We start from the raw sequence: 14,951 nt of genomic DNA on the forward strand, positions 1-14,951 counted from the left end.
AGGGGACATGAGGGTTAGCTTTATAATTTGCCCTCAAAGGACAAAGAACTCCAAAAGCATGGGTGGATATGTCCCAAGCAGAGGGGCACCAGGAGAAAGGTATACAAGGAAGGAAGTCTGGGTACATTTGGGTTTTCTGGAACATAAGAGCTCAAGGCAAATAGTGAAAAATATAAAGAGGTGAGACTTGGGCTTGATTATACTTCACAGTCCTGACAAACGTTATAAGAAATTAGATTTTTAACTCTCTGATTAATATGGAGTGATCCGCAATCTTTGAGCGAGGAATGGGGTTACCAAGGCTCTACTTGAAGGAGCTAAACCTGGGTAATCTTCCTTAATTTAAAAAATGTTGTTTTATTTTGTTATTATTTTTCATTTAAATGTAATTCACATGCTATAACATTCACCAATTTAATATGCACAGGTTGGTGGGTTTTAGTATATTCACAGCCTTCACCACTATCTAATTCCAGAACATTTCCTCACCCCAAAAAGAAACCGCATACCCATTAACCAGTCATTCCCCATTACTCCCCTCTCCCCAGCTCCTGACAAACAATAATCCACTTTCTATCCCTATGGAGTTGCCTATTCTGGACATTTCACATAAATGCAATCATATGATATGTGACCTTTTATGACTAGTTTCTTACACGTAGTATAATTTTTTCAGAGTTTATTCATTACGTGTCACATATCAGAACTTCATTTTTATGCCCAATATTCCATTGTATGGATAAACTACATTTTAATGATTTATTCCTCAGTTGAGGGACATTTGGATTTTTTCCTACTTTTTGGCTAGTATGGATAATATAGCTATGAACATTCATGTCCAGTTTTGTATGAACATATGCTTTCAGTTACCTTGGGCATATACCTAGGAGTACGCTGAGCTCATTATGCAGAAACAGGGTGGAACTCCACCCAAAATTTGGTTTGCATGTGAAGACTGATGTTGCCACACACATACCAAGAGGGTATGAAAAGTTTTATAGCAATGAGGCTTTCAGGGGAGAGCAAGGCAGGCCTCCCAAGCTGGCCCGAAAATTGCTTAAGGGAGAAAGAAAAGAGGACTGGCTTCAGGTTTTTATTTTGTGGTTAGAGAGTAGAGCCTGGGTGATGTTCCCACACAAGGGAAGAAGGTCGAGTAGTTTGAACCTCCCAACAGTGCTAAAAGAGGGAGTACTTGAGCTTTTGTATCAGTTTGGCCAAATCTGGAGTCCAGGAAAGAGGGGAGGTTGAGACTTAAAAGCTGTTAGCCTTCAAACATCAAAAAATGGAGTTATATCCTATTACAGAGTAGAGTTGCTGGATGGTATGGTGATTCTATGTTCAGCTTTTTGAGGAACTGTCAAACTGATTTCCACAGTGGCTGCACCATTTTACACTACCACCAGCAGTGTAGGAGAGTTACAACTTTTCCACAACCTATTGTCATTATCATCATCATCATCATCATCATTATAATTACCTTAGTGGTATTAAGTAGTGTCTCATTGTGGTTTTGATTTGAATTTTTCTAATGACTGATGATGTCGAGCATCGTTATAGATATTATTTGCCTTTTGTGTATCTTCTTTGGAACAACATCTGTTTAAATCCATTTGCCAATTTTAAAAATTGGGTTGTCTTTTTATTATTGAGTGCTGAGAGTTCTTTATATATTCTGAATACAAGACCCTTGTCAGATGTATGATTTGCACATGTTTTCTCCTATGCTGTGAATTGCCTTTCCACTTTCTTCGTGGTATTCTTTGTTGCAAAAAAGTTTTAAATTTTGGTAAAGTCCTATTTATTAGTTTTTTTCCTAGGGTTGCTTTTGCCTTTTGCTGTCAGTGCCAAAAAGCTATTGCCCAATTTAAGAACTAAGATTTACACCTATATTTTATTCTAAGAGTTTTATTTCTAATAGTAGTGCTTACATTTTGGTCTTTTATTCATACTGAGTTATTTATTTTATATGGTTTGATTTAGGGGGTCCAACTTCATTATTTTGCATGTAGATATCCAGAAACTGAGTAATTCTTTATATTCAGAAGGGTCATATTCTCAATTTGCAAATATCACTGTTCTTAGGATAGTCCCTGTAAACCATAGACTATAACTAATCCCTTAGGATCTGCCAAATGGAAGTAATTTATAAAGAGTTTTATTATGTTTGCTTCTTTTTTTAAACATCTTTATTGGAGTATAATTGCTCTACAATAGTGTGTTAGTTTCTCCTTTATAACAAAGTGAATCAGCTATATATATACATATACCCCATATCACCTCCCTCTTACATCTCCCTTCCATCCTTCCTATACCACCCCTCTAGGTGGTCACAAAGCACCAAGCTAATCTCCCTGTGCTATACGGCTGCTTCCCACTAGCTATCTTTTTTACATTTGGTAGTGTATATATGTCCGTACCACTCTCTCACTTTGTCCCAGCTTACCCTTCCCCCTCCCTGTGTCCTTAAGTTCATTCTCTACATCTGCATCTTTATCCCTGTCCTGCCCCTAGGTTCTTGAGAACCATTTTTTTTTTTTTTAGATTCCATATATATGTGTTAGCATACAGTATTTGTTTTTCTCCTTCTGACCTACTTCACTCTGTATGACAGACTCCAGGTCCATCCACCTCACTACAAATAACACAATTTTACTTCTTTTTACGGCTGAGTAATATTCCATTGTATATATGTGCCACATCTTCTTTATCCATTCATCTGTCGATGGACACTTAGGTTGCTTCCATGTCCTGGCTATTTTAAATAGAGCTGCAATGAACATTTTTGTACATGACACTCTTTGAATTATGGTTTTCTCAGGGTATATGCCCAGTAGTAGGATTGCTGGGTTATATGGTACTTCTATTTTTAGATTTTTAAGGAAACGTCATATTTTTCTCCATACTGGCTGTATCAATTTACATTCTCACCAACAGTGCAAGAGGGTGCCCTTTTCTCCATACCCTTTCCAGCATTTATTGTTTGTAGATTTTTTGATGATGGCCATTTGACTGGTGTGAGGTGATACCTCATTGTAGTTTTGATTTGCATTTCTCTAATGATTAATGCTCAAATGATGTTGAGCATCCTTTCATGTGTCCGTTGGCAATCTGTATATCTTCTTTGGAGAAATGTCTGTTTAGGTCTTCTGCCCATTTTTGTATTGGGTTGTTTGTTTTTTTGATATTGAGCTGTAAATTTTGGAGATTAATCCCTTGTCAGTTGCTTTATTTGCAAATATGTTGTCCCATTCTGAGGGTTGTCTTTTCATTTTGTTTATATTTTCCTTTACTGTGCAAAAGCTTTTAAGTTTCATTAAGACACATTTCTTTATTTTTGTTTTTATTCCATTTCTCTAAGAGGTGGGTCAACAAGGATCTTGCTGTGATTTATGTCATAAAGTGCTCTGCCTATGTTTTCCGCTAGGAGTTTTATAGTGTCTGGCCTTATATTTAAGTCTTTGATCCATTTTGAGTTTACTTCTGTATATGGTGTTAGGGAGTGTTCTAATTTCATTCTTTTACATGTAGCTGTCCAGTTTTCCCAGCACCACTTACTGAAGAGGCTGTCTTTTCTCCATTGTATATTCTTGCCTCCTTTATCAAAAATAAGGTGACCTTATGTGCGTGGGTTTATCTCTGGGCTTTCTATCGTGTTCCATTGATCTGTCTTTCTGTTTTTGTGCCAGTACCATACTGTCTTGATTACTGTAGCTTTGTAGTGTAGTCTGAAGTCTGGGAGCCTGATTCCTCCAGCTCCGTTTTTCTTTCTCAAGATTGCTTTGGCTATTCGGGGTCTTTTGTGTTTCCATACAAATTGTGAAATGTTTTGTTCTAGTTCTGTGAAAAATGCCAGTGGTAGTTTGATAGGGATTGCATTGAACCTGTAGATTGCTTTGGGTAGTAGAGTCATTTTTACAGTGTTGATTCTTCCAATCCAAGAACATGGTGTATCTCTCCATCTGTTTGTATCATCTTTAATTTCTTTCATCAGTGTCATATAGTTTTCTGCATATAGGTCTTTTGTCTCCTTAGGTAGGTTTATTCCTAGGTATTTTATTCTTTTTGTTGCAATGGTAAATGGGAGTGTTTCCTAATTTCTCTTTCAGATTTTTCATCATTAGTGTATAGGAATGCAAGAGATTTCTGTGCATTAACTTTGTATCCTGCTACTTTACCAAATTCATTGATTAGCTCTAGTAGTTTTCTGGTAGCTTCTTCAGGATTCTCTATGTATAGTATCATGTCATCTGCAAAGAGTGACAGCTTTACTTCTTCTTTTCCGATTTGGATTCCTTTTATTTCTTTTTCTTCTCTGATGTGGCTATAACTTCCAAAACTATGTTGAATAGTGGTGAGAGTGGGCAACCTTGTCTTTTTCCTGATCTTAGAGGAAATGGTTTCAGCTTTTCACCATTGAGAACAATGTTGGCTGCGGGTTTGCCATATATGGCCTTTATTATTTTGCGATAAGTTCCCTCTGTGCCTACTTTCTGGAGTGTTTTTATCATAATGGGGTGTTGAATTTTGTCAAAAGCTTTTTCTGCATCTATTGAGATGATCATATGGGTTTTCTCCTTCAATTTGTTAATATGGTTTATCACATTGATTTGTGTATATTGAAGAATCCTTGCCTTCCTAGGATAACCCCACTTGATCATGGTTTCTGATCCTTTTAATGTGCTGTTGTATTCTGTTTGCTAGTATTTTGTTGAGGATTTTTGCATCTATGTTCATCAGTGATATTGGCCTGTAGTTTTCTTTCTTTGTGACATCCTTGTCTGGTTTTGGTATCAGGGTGATGGTGGCCTTGTAGAATAAGTTTGGGAGTGTTCCTCCCTCTGATATATTTTAGAAGAGTTTGAGAAGGATAGGTGTTAGTTCATCTCTAAATGTTTCATAGAATTCTCCTGTGAAGCCATGTGGTCCTGGGCTTTTGTTTGTTGGAAGACTTTTAATCACAGTTTCAATTTCAGTGCTTGTGATTGGTCTGTTTATATTTTCTATTTCTTCCAGGTTCAGTCTTGCAAGGTTGTGCTTTTCTAAAAATTTGTCCATTTCTTCTAGGTTGTCCATTTTATTGGCATATAGTTGCTTGTAGTAATCTCTCATGATCCTTTGTATTTCTGCAGTGTCAGTTGTGTCTTCTCCTTTTTCATTTCTAATTCACTTGATTTGAGTCTTCTCCCTGTTTTCCTTGATGAGTCTGGCTAATGGTTTATCAATATTTTTTATCTTCTTATAGAACCAGCTTTTAGTTTTATTGATCTTTGCTATTGTTTCCTCATTTTTTTTCATTTATTTCTTATCTTTATGATTTCTTTCCTTCTGCTAACTTTGGGGTTTTTTTGTTCTTCCTTCTCTAATTGCTTTAGGTGTAAGGTTAGGTTGTTTATTTGAGATATTTCTTGTTTCTTGCAGTAGGATTTTATTGCTATAAACTTCCCTCTTAGAACTACTTTTGCTGCATTGCATAGGTTTTGGGCTGTTGTGTTTTCATTGTCATTTTTTTCTAGGTATTTTTTGATTTCCTCTTTGATTTCTTCAGTGATCTCTTGGTTATTTAGTAGTGTATTGCTTAGTCTCCATGTGTTTGTATTTTTTGCAGGTTTTTTCCTGTAATTGATGTTTAGTCTCATAGCATTGTGGTTGGAAAAGATACTTGGTATGATTTCAATTTTCTTAAATTTACCAATGCTTGATTTGTGATCCAAGATATGATCTATCCTGGAGAATGCTCCATGAGCACTTGAGAAGAAAGTGTATTCTGTTGTGTTTGGATTGAATGTCCTGTAAATATCAATTAAGTTCATGTTGTTTAATGTATCATTTAAAGCTTTTTTTTCTTCATTTATTTTCATTTTGGATGATCTGTCCATGGGTGAAAATGGGGTGTTAAAGTCCCCAACTATGATTGTGTTACTGTCGATTTCCCCTTTTATGGCTGTTAGCATTTGCCTTATGTATTGAGATGCTTCTATGTTGGGTGCATAAATAGTTACAATTGTTATATCTGCTTCTTGGATTGATCCCTTGATCATTATGTACTGTCCTTCTTTGTATCTTGTAGTAGTCTTTATTTGTTTGCTTTTATAGCCAAGAAATGTCACATTTTTAGACTACTTAGCTTTCTCTGTAGTTCAGTAAATAGCTTTGTTATCTGAGCCACTTTTCACCATAAACCTGTTTATCATTTCATGAGACTTACGATCAGAGCAGTGACCAGCAGAGAAAAAAAAATCGACACTGATGTGAAGATGCTGGGTGTTGGCTAGTCTCACTCCCAAATAACTGATTCAGTGATGTAGAGTGGTCAGTCAGCCTCAAGATGTACACAATTTAAATTCTTCTCCTAACAAAATTAGAAATCACTATAAGCCAGGGATCTATGGAATTGCTCTGGAACACTCCAAATGATGACTGTTCTGTCCCCAATTGCCATCACGTTTTTATCAAGAGCAATTTCTTTAATCTTCTCTTTGCCCTAGAGTCACACGCTGTGGTATCTGTAGAGTTGGTTACATAGCACATACACCGTCGCTGAGCAAATATTTTATTTTCATACTCCCTCTGGAGCCTAAGAATTAGAGTCAGAAAGGCATACTAAATGGTCCCTCCACTTATTAGCTATGTGCTTTAGGTTACTTGGTCTCACCAATCTATGTCCTTGTAGAGTAAAAGAGGAAGAGGAAAGGAAATGAACCATGGTGCCATACCTGGCAGTCAAAATACATTAGCATGTGTTACAGTCATATTGTTATAAAGACGATACATAATTATTACTTTATTAGCATTTTCAAGAACAAATTAACCATTAAAGCTCTTTGAAATGATGGTGTTAACCCACAATATAGTCAGTTCAAATGATCCTGCTAATAGAGCAGAGCTAGTTTGTCTGCTCTTTTTCTTTCTACTGATGAGCTCTCTGGTCTTAAATCTTAGGAGTCAGGATGAAAAATACAAGGCACACATAGTTCTGTAAGTTTTATGTTTGTTAACTTCCTTCTAGTAGACACAATGGCCATAAATTGAGAAGGGTACTGTGAGTTTTGTATATACTTAAAATTTACCATCTAGAAAGTTACATTATTCCCAGGAGTGGGTACAGGGTGCTTTTTGACTCACCCTCATCAAAGGTTCACTTCTCACGTGGAGCTAGGAAAATAATTTCCTGATAGAAGTCAGCCCCCTACAATAGTTGGACTCTTTTGGCATTACATAGAGATTGCTAATCCAGTCTGGACAGGGACTCCTTGGGCCCCTCACGTCACTGAGATGTTTTGTTGTCCTCACCAAAGCTGTATGAACTCAGCATTGGCCTTCTCTCATCTGTTTAACACCAAGGGATCACATATCTTTACTGGAAGTCAGCAGGAGCTCCCAGAAAAGGAGGAACATTTGGACGTGGCAGATTAAAGGCACCAGCGTCAACCCGTCCTTCTGTCTCCATGGTCTGGATTACTCTATCCATTCAGTAGCAAATGTTGAGTAGTAATTATATTTCTACTAACTTGCTTTCAAACGCCAGGAGGGTATAAATATTCCCATGGGAATGAGACAGCTTGGAGAAATGTAAAAAGAAAGGAAAAGGGTCTCTTGCAGTGCCAACCATTAACTATGCTGCCTGGGTTCGCCATTTAACCATTTTCGGTGCCTCAGTTTCCTCACTGACAAAATAAAGGAAATCAAGCAGAAAACTCTTAGGTCTCTTCCAATTTTAAACTCTGTATGTGAGTCATTAAGGAGAAATATCCTTTGTCTTTGCATAAAACTTATGCGATTAAATGACATCAGTGTACAGTCTTGGCCGGTAAATAGCAAACAAGGGAAAAAAATCAGTGATGAGTAATGATTTTCAAGAAATGCTTGTTGAAATGGATGACAGCAAGCATCTAACTAAAGCTAAAGAAAAATGGATGTTAATGAACTATAAAGAGGGCTCAAGGTTACATATTCAAGGGAGAAGAACAATAGACGTCAGGTGTTTTGCCTTACTTATCCCACATACTGAAATGCCCCTATAGCTTTTATGGTTGAACTACAGTGAAAATATTCCAGGAGAGACTTGGATTAATACAGCTACACTCAACCACACCAAATACTATGACTTTTAAAGGCAATTTAAATGTCTTTTAGCTCATGGGTAAGTTAGTTTCAGTGGGGGGAGCTTTAATACAGTTTTCTATACCAGTGTATCATGTAATTACACTCTAAATAACTTATGAAATTGGTACATATTTACTTTATTCTTCTTTGAACTTCTGAAATCTATAGCACACTATTTAACATGTTGTTAGATCTGAACATGGACTGTATGTATGCATGTACGTATTGCCACCATTTTCATTTGTAAGTTCCCTGATGGCGGTTAACAAATTTGCTTCTACTGTTATTCTCACCAGGACCTAGACCCAGTCTGGTCAAAAGGATATCATTCCAAAAACTATTACTGATTATATCTCTCGCTGTTTTGGAGTCAAGAAACCAGTCAAGATTAATAAGGGATATTTGGGGAAAGACTATTCTGAATGCACTGATTTCCTGAATTCTCCATCCTATGCTAAACCCGTGTCTAGATGACCAATGGGTTCTTTGGCAAAATCATTATCCGACGTTCACACCAAAGATTCCCTTTGTTTATTTATGTATACTTGCATTGCTTCTTCTACCACTGTGACATGGTACAAAGTTTTTCTTTAATTCTTTCTCTTGTTAGTAGAATGTATATATTCCCTCTTGCACTTATACAGAGTACTACCAATAGCATTATTATTCATATTGTCCAGCTAAAATTTTCCTGGGGACATGTGACACTCATACTTTAGCCTGTAAGATCTCACCCACAGGAAAGATGACAGTTTTCAAATTATCAGAACGTAGGAATCTTCTCTCTACTGCTCCACATCGTGTGTATGTGATAATGGGGATGGGGGGTTGCATACATGTTCTGTGAGTTTGAAAAGTCACTTGGCCTCTCATTTCAGAGTTCTCATCCATTAAATGGGGACTATAAATCCTTTTCTATCATTCTTGGTGGTTGTGAGGTTCAGGTGAGAAATGTGCTAAAATGCAATAGAAATGGTACAACATTGAACAGTGCTCACTAATGATATAGATGGTTATGCATGATTATTTAGTATCTGTATGATTTTGCCTCTTTTACATGATGGTGATCACAAACATTAGTGGTGATAGTGTAGTGTCAGAGAGCTGTGGGTCCAGTAGCTCATTTTATCACTAACTACACAAGCTTGGCTAATTTGTCTAATTTCTCTGAGCCTCAGTTGCCTCATCTGTAAAATGGGCATAAGAATAACCAGGTATTCTGTATATTTCACTGAGATAATGTATGCAAATGACTTAGCCTGACACAGAGTGAGGAGTGAAGCATTAGACATTATTATTGACCTTGGAAAGTAAGTGGAAAGAAGAAGCCTTGACATAAACTTCCTTACACAGCAAGTTTGAAGAATAGGAATGACATATAACATCTTCAGTGAATAAAATACCCTCGCCACATCCAACATCTTGGGAAGATAGGAAAAAACTGCTTACAATTCAATAACATAGTCTTTTTACACATGCTCATGGTTTGGTCTAAGGCCATAAAGTTCAAGAATCAAGAAGATGTGCGTTTCTCTTCCTAAGACCCACCTGTTTGGGATACAAGTCAACCTCAGAGAACCAGGTTATCCCATGTCCATTTCAGGCACTGCTGAAACATAAGGAACAGTTCAACTCTATCAAATCAAATGATCTGAATTAAATCTCTTATTTTATATTCCTTCTCATCATGCCAAAAGGTTCTACTCTGTATCATCTTTTGGGGTTTCAATGAGGCTTGCATAAAACGAAGAAGCAAAAAACAGGTGACAGTAGTTCATTGGAATGAGAAGGTACAAACCAGGGAGTCCTTTTATCCGTTAATTGTCTCACGGCTCCTGATTACCATCCATGCCAATTAGAGCAGATCAATGTCTTCCCATGTGTTAAGAACTGAAAGACAGCTGCTCGTTTACTACTAGTCGTTTGTGTCCGTGCTTTGTCTGAGGTTTTTCATCTATTATTTCACCCAGGGTAGAAACGTTTAACCAAAGAATGAAGGTATCTCTGTGACTGACACAAATTAACATGTGAAATATGGGTCAGCATGCAACTCTATTATTCTATTGCCCATTAGCAAACTGGAGATTTCATTACAGCCCAGCTCCCTGAAGATCTAAGGGAAAAATGATGTGGGTGAACCTCAGAGAAATATTAGAGAGAAGGTGATGAAGAAGGGAGCTTTAGGGAGGTGGAGAGAGCAGAGTTATAGCAAGGAAATGTGCATTAGACAGTGAATTATGCTTCAGTTTTAATCTTTCCACCTACACTCCTTATGGTCTCTCCATGTGGCTCATTTTTGCTCTGACTTTTAAGTAACTTAAAAGTATAAATTGTAGAGAATTTTGTTTTGGGGAGGGACATAAAGTTAGATGCCTGTAACGGAACTCAGAGGTCAGATTTGGGTGATTTGCTCGTGATATTAGCTCACAAATAAGCCTTTAAGTAAATCCTTGTTCCGTAGATTCCGCACCTGCTTCCTATTCCCATGGGAGGTTTTGCCTCTGTTTACAAGCATTGTAACTGCAGTTCAAGACCTGGGTGTTTCAGAAACCCAACAGATCGGCTATCATTTGACAAAGGTTTATCATCATGGAGCAGGTAGCCTGTTCTATGTCAAAGAGGAGACATTCAAGACACAAAAAGGTTAAAAAGTAAACTCTTAGAATTGTAAACTTTCTTAGTTGGGATGGGATTACAGTTCTTTTTCTTCCTCTTTCGTCCTTTAATTTAGAGATCTGTGCTAGAGAATTGAGGTGCATAAATTCTTGTCAGCATATTTTGATTTGGGAAATTCATCTTTAGCACAGTACATTTGTAGAAGAGCAAAAAAGCAGACCCATACAAATTTCAGAAGTGTACATATGTGTGAGTGTATTGAACGTATGACCATATTTGTGGGTATATACCTGTATACATTTGTGAGCATGTGTGGATTCTGAGTGTGTACAAGTGCAAGTGTGTGAGAATGTGTGTGTGTGTACATATTCAAGTACTGTATATTTGAATTGTGTGGGTTTGGTGTGTATGTGTATGAATATATGATCATAGATTATGATTCCACCACTTACTGACTGTGAATTCTCTCAGCTTTTAACGGTCATGTGACAGTGTATGTGATAACACTCTGTGGAATCCACGGTGCTATACAAGTCAATTTCATTGTTATAGATACCTACATAAAATGCAAAATTTTAATGCTTTAAGAATGGGACAGTTCTGCAAGTCAATCATCAAAGTGTCTGAATATCTTTATGCCTATATTTGGTCAGCAAATCCAGTTTAAACCATTGGGAGATAGATATAGAGAGAAATATCAATAGATAGATATTATATATGTGTTTATATATATATACATATAGAGAGATAGATATTATATATATATAAATACATATATTTGAAATAAAACTTTCATATCTGTCATTCCTAACTCATGAGCTTCCCTTCCCAATAATTTTGAAAAGGCATTTCTAATACCATTAAAAACAAGCTCCTTTGCCTATTCTTTATCCCCTCTCCCCTTGACTTGGCACCAGTAACTGTAGCTATTCTTGCTAAGAATTTCCCGTTAATATTTTGCATTTTTGGAGCAAGATACTCCTCTCTATGCAGAAAACTGGAATGAGAGTTGCTTCTGCATATATGACAGTGTTTCAGATAAGATGGTTCTCATTTCTGAAAAGGTATTCACTGTAATATTCCAGGGAAGCTTATCCATTTTGTAGGTGACCTCTTGGATTCTGTTAAAAGATAAACTGAGGCATATTAAACATTTTAAGAGTCTATTTGAGCAAAAATCAATTTCAATCGGGAAGCATCCAATCTAGCAGATAGAAAGGAGCTCTGAGGAGCTGTACCAAATGAAAGACTTTTATAGGCAGAAGGGAGCAGAAATGAGGAAGTTACACTCAACAAAAAAGCTGGTTGGTTACCGCAAGGTGTCCTTTAGGAGATAGCAGGCGTCTGTCAGATAGATGACCTAACTAGTGTTGATCAGGTGATTCCCGATTGACTGGTTTAAGATTACATTTCTGGAAAAGTTAAAACTGTAATTAAGTCTTAGTTTGGTGACGTGGGTCTTAGCATAAGCGTCTCCATTTGGGCCTGTTGTCTTGTTTTTAACAATTCTAAAACAAATCCCTTTTAATAGCAATTCTTTTAGTGGGACTAAAAACTTCCTTTTGTTTTAATGTACATTTATAACCCGAGTGGTGTTAAGTAAATCTGCACAGAACATAGAGAGAGCTGTTCTGGGGCATATGTAGCTCGCTCTAAAAATTTTTTAAAAAAGAAAAAATAAATAAAGTTTTTAAACAAGGAAGAGGCTCCAACTTCTTGGAGGATTGCATCTAGCTTCAAGGGTCATTAAATATCAGAAGAAGGTTCTTGTATATTTAATCAGATGGAATACTTCGGATTGAGTTGGGTCACTATTAAACCCTTTGATTTTCTAAAATATCACAGTTTGTATAAATTGGAGGTGTTTAGAAAGAAGGTGGGCAAGCAGTTGTTTGTACTTTTAGATTCAGGTTGGGAAGCCTTTTATCACGAGTCGGAAGACTTTCTCTGTACTTGAACACCCTTTTCATGGCTGAAGAAAGGCTGAAGTGTAGAGGCTGAGGAGTCTGATTAGAGATCACAGTCCAAGGGGAAAGTGTGTTTCAGCTGAGAATCAGTATTGAGAGAGTGCCATTCATTTTTAAGTACAATGTGAATTAAGTCAGCGTTCCTCTGAATCTTTGATTACTTCTTTGCTATATGTAAAGTCCTTGCTAAAGTTGAGGTGTGTGTGTGTGTGATTAGAGGTAGCGTGTGTGTGTGTCTGTGTGTATACACACGTATGTATGTAATTTAAGGTATTCAGGGTTTAAAGGACCGGAGAGATCTCAGGACTCTGCATATAGTAGATATTAAGTAGATAATTTCTTGTTAAGACTTTTTTTTTGAGATATACAGTCTTTTGAAAATTTGTTGAAACCATTCCTAAGAAAAAACCACACATAAACACATACACAATTTTACGTAAAATGCCCAGGGAATTAAAGATTAGCTGAAGACTGTTGTGGATAGACAGAGGCTACTGAACCTCCAAATACATCTCCACAAAGCAGTTTAATTTCTTTTTCCCACAAGCAAAAACTGAGGCCAAGAGGGCAGATGAATAGAGGAAGCCTGGTATAAAGTAGTAGGGAACGATGAGGCTTGTGTCAAACTGAAAACACAGAGCCCTTCCAAAGGAGGTTCTTTATACCACTCCAGCCAATGCTTCGCAGGCGGGAAACAGGCTCAGTGCCCTCAGATTTCCTGGTATGTCAAGAGAAGTCTAAAAAATATTTGTTTAAATGTAAAAAAATTTTAAATTTAAATCAGTGATAACTAATACCAGTTATTTAAAAAATAATGGACAGGGGATTTCCCTGGCGGTCCAGTGGTTAAGAATCTCTGCTTCCACTGCAGGAGGCACAGGTATCATCCCTAGTTGGGGAACTAAGATCCCACATGCCGTGCGACGCAGCCAAAAAGTAAATAAATAAAATAATGGACTGGGCAAAAGAACTATCCTAACAGCCTGTTTCTGGTTACAATTCAACAGTTTATCTTTCTTTCAAATACTGTATTTCTAACTATTCAGATTGTTCCATTCATATTACAAATATTCATTAAGCTTTGATATATTCAAAACCCTGGGCCAAGCCCTGTAAAAAGTACAAAGATGAATAGAAGAATATTTGATAGCCCTGAACTTAATATAGGATCTTAATGTATCATAGACAAAAAAGGTGCTGATGTTTATGTGGAGAGAACACTTAGTGATATGGAAAAAAACAAAGCAATGTTCTGGGTCCTCTGATGGTTTGCTGAATTTCTATCATGTTAACCCATATGACCTGGCATGCAGCAGGGTTATACCTCCTGTAAAGTCCACAAATGTTCTCTCCTTGTCTGGTCTGAAGTCTACTTTAGACTGTTAATCGATTTCGTGGTGGAACTGGGGAGGGATACATTCCCCTGGGGATATATGAGGCTCCATGGAGAGAGACTTGACAGCAAAAAGAGGGAATTATATTCAGTTCCCATTCTTTCCTTTAATTGTTCCTTAGTGCGATGGCCCCACAGTACTTGCAAATAAAAAGATTCCCTTCCAGCCAGGGTTTTCACAATAATAGTAGTGCATACAGGAATCATTCTACAAATACAAATATCCAACTTATTCCTATTTTAAAACTGGCAGGGTATGTTTAAATTCAACTCTGTAATGCCTGCCCTACACATTATAATGAAAACAAGAATTTGTTAATGGGATTTCTTTGTGCAGAACGAATATGCATGTGTAAGTGTGTGTGTGCGTGCGCACGTGCAAGTTTCCTTCATGAACATGAGTGAATACGTATTTCTTTCCTTGTTTTCCTGAGTTTATAAACTTGAACTTATATAATAAAAGTCCCCACAGACAATCTCCAAATGTCCATATGGCCAAAGGTTGACTATATTATCTCTTCTTTTTGATTCCCTTATTAGAACCAACCGCCTCTCACCTTGTAGCGTCCACAATAGTGTCAGACTTTAGGAGCAGGCAGCAGGAAAGCTTCCTGCTGAAATTGGAAGGATTGGGGGAGGCAAATAAAAGAGAAACAAGCCTAAGAAAATACCTCACCCAAGGATTTTAGAACCTGGTGGGAAATTAGCATTGGAGATGTAAATGAGGTTAGGGAAATTAAGAGGATTAATTGGCTTACAAGGATTTATATAAAATAAAAAGATCACTGAAACCCTTTGGGATCTCCTCCCCCTCAACAGAATTAAAGCTGGTTTTGTTCTAGATGTCTGTGTGTGTTTATGTGTGTATGAAT

The sequence above is a fragment of the Aethalodelphis obliquidens genome, unplaced genomic scaffold (genome assembly GCF_003676395.1).
Source record: "Aethalodelphis obliquidens isolate GAN/ISIS:26980383/991018 unplaced genomic scaffold, ASM367639v1 scaffold14, whole genome shotgun sequence".
Lineage (NCBI taxonomy): Eukaryota > Metazoa > Chordata > Mammalia > Artiodactyla > Delphinidae > Aethalodelphis > Aethalodelphis obliquidens.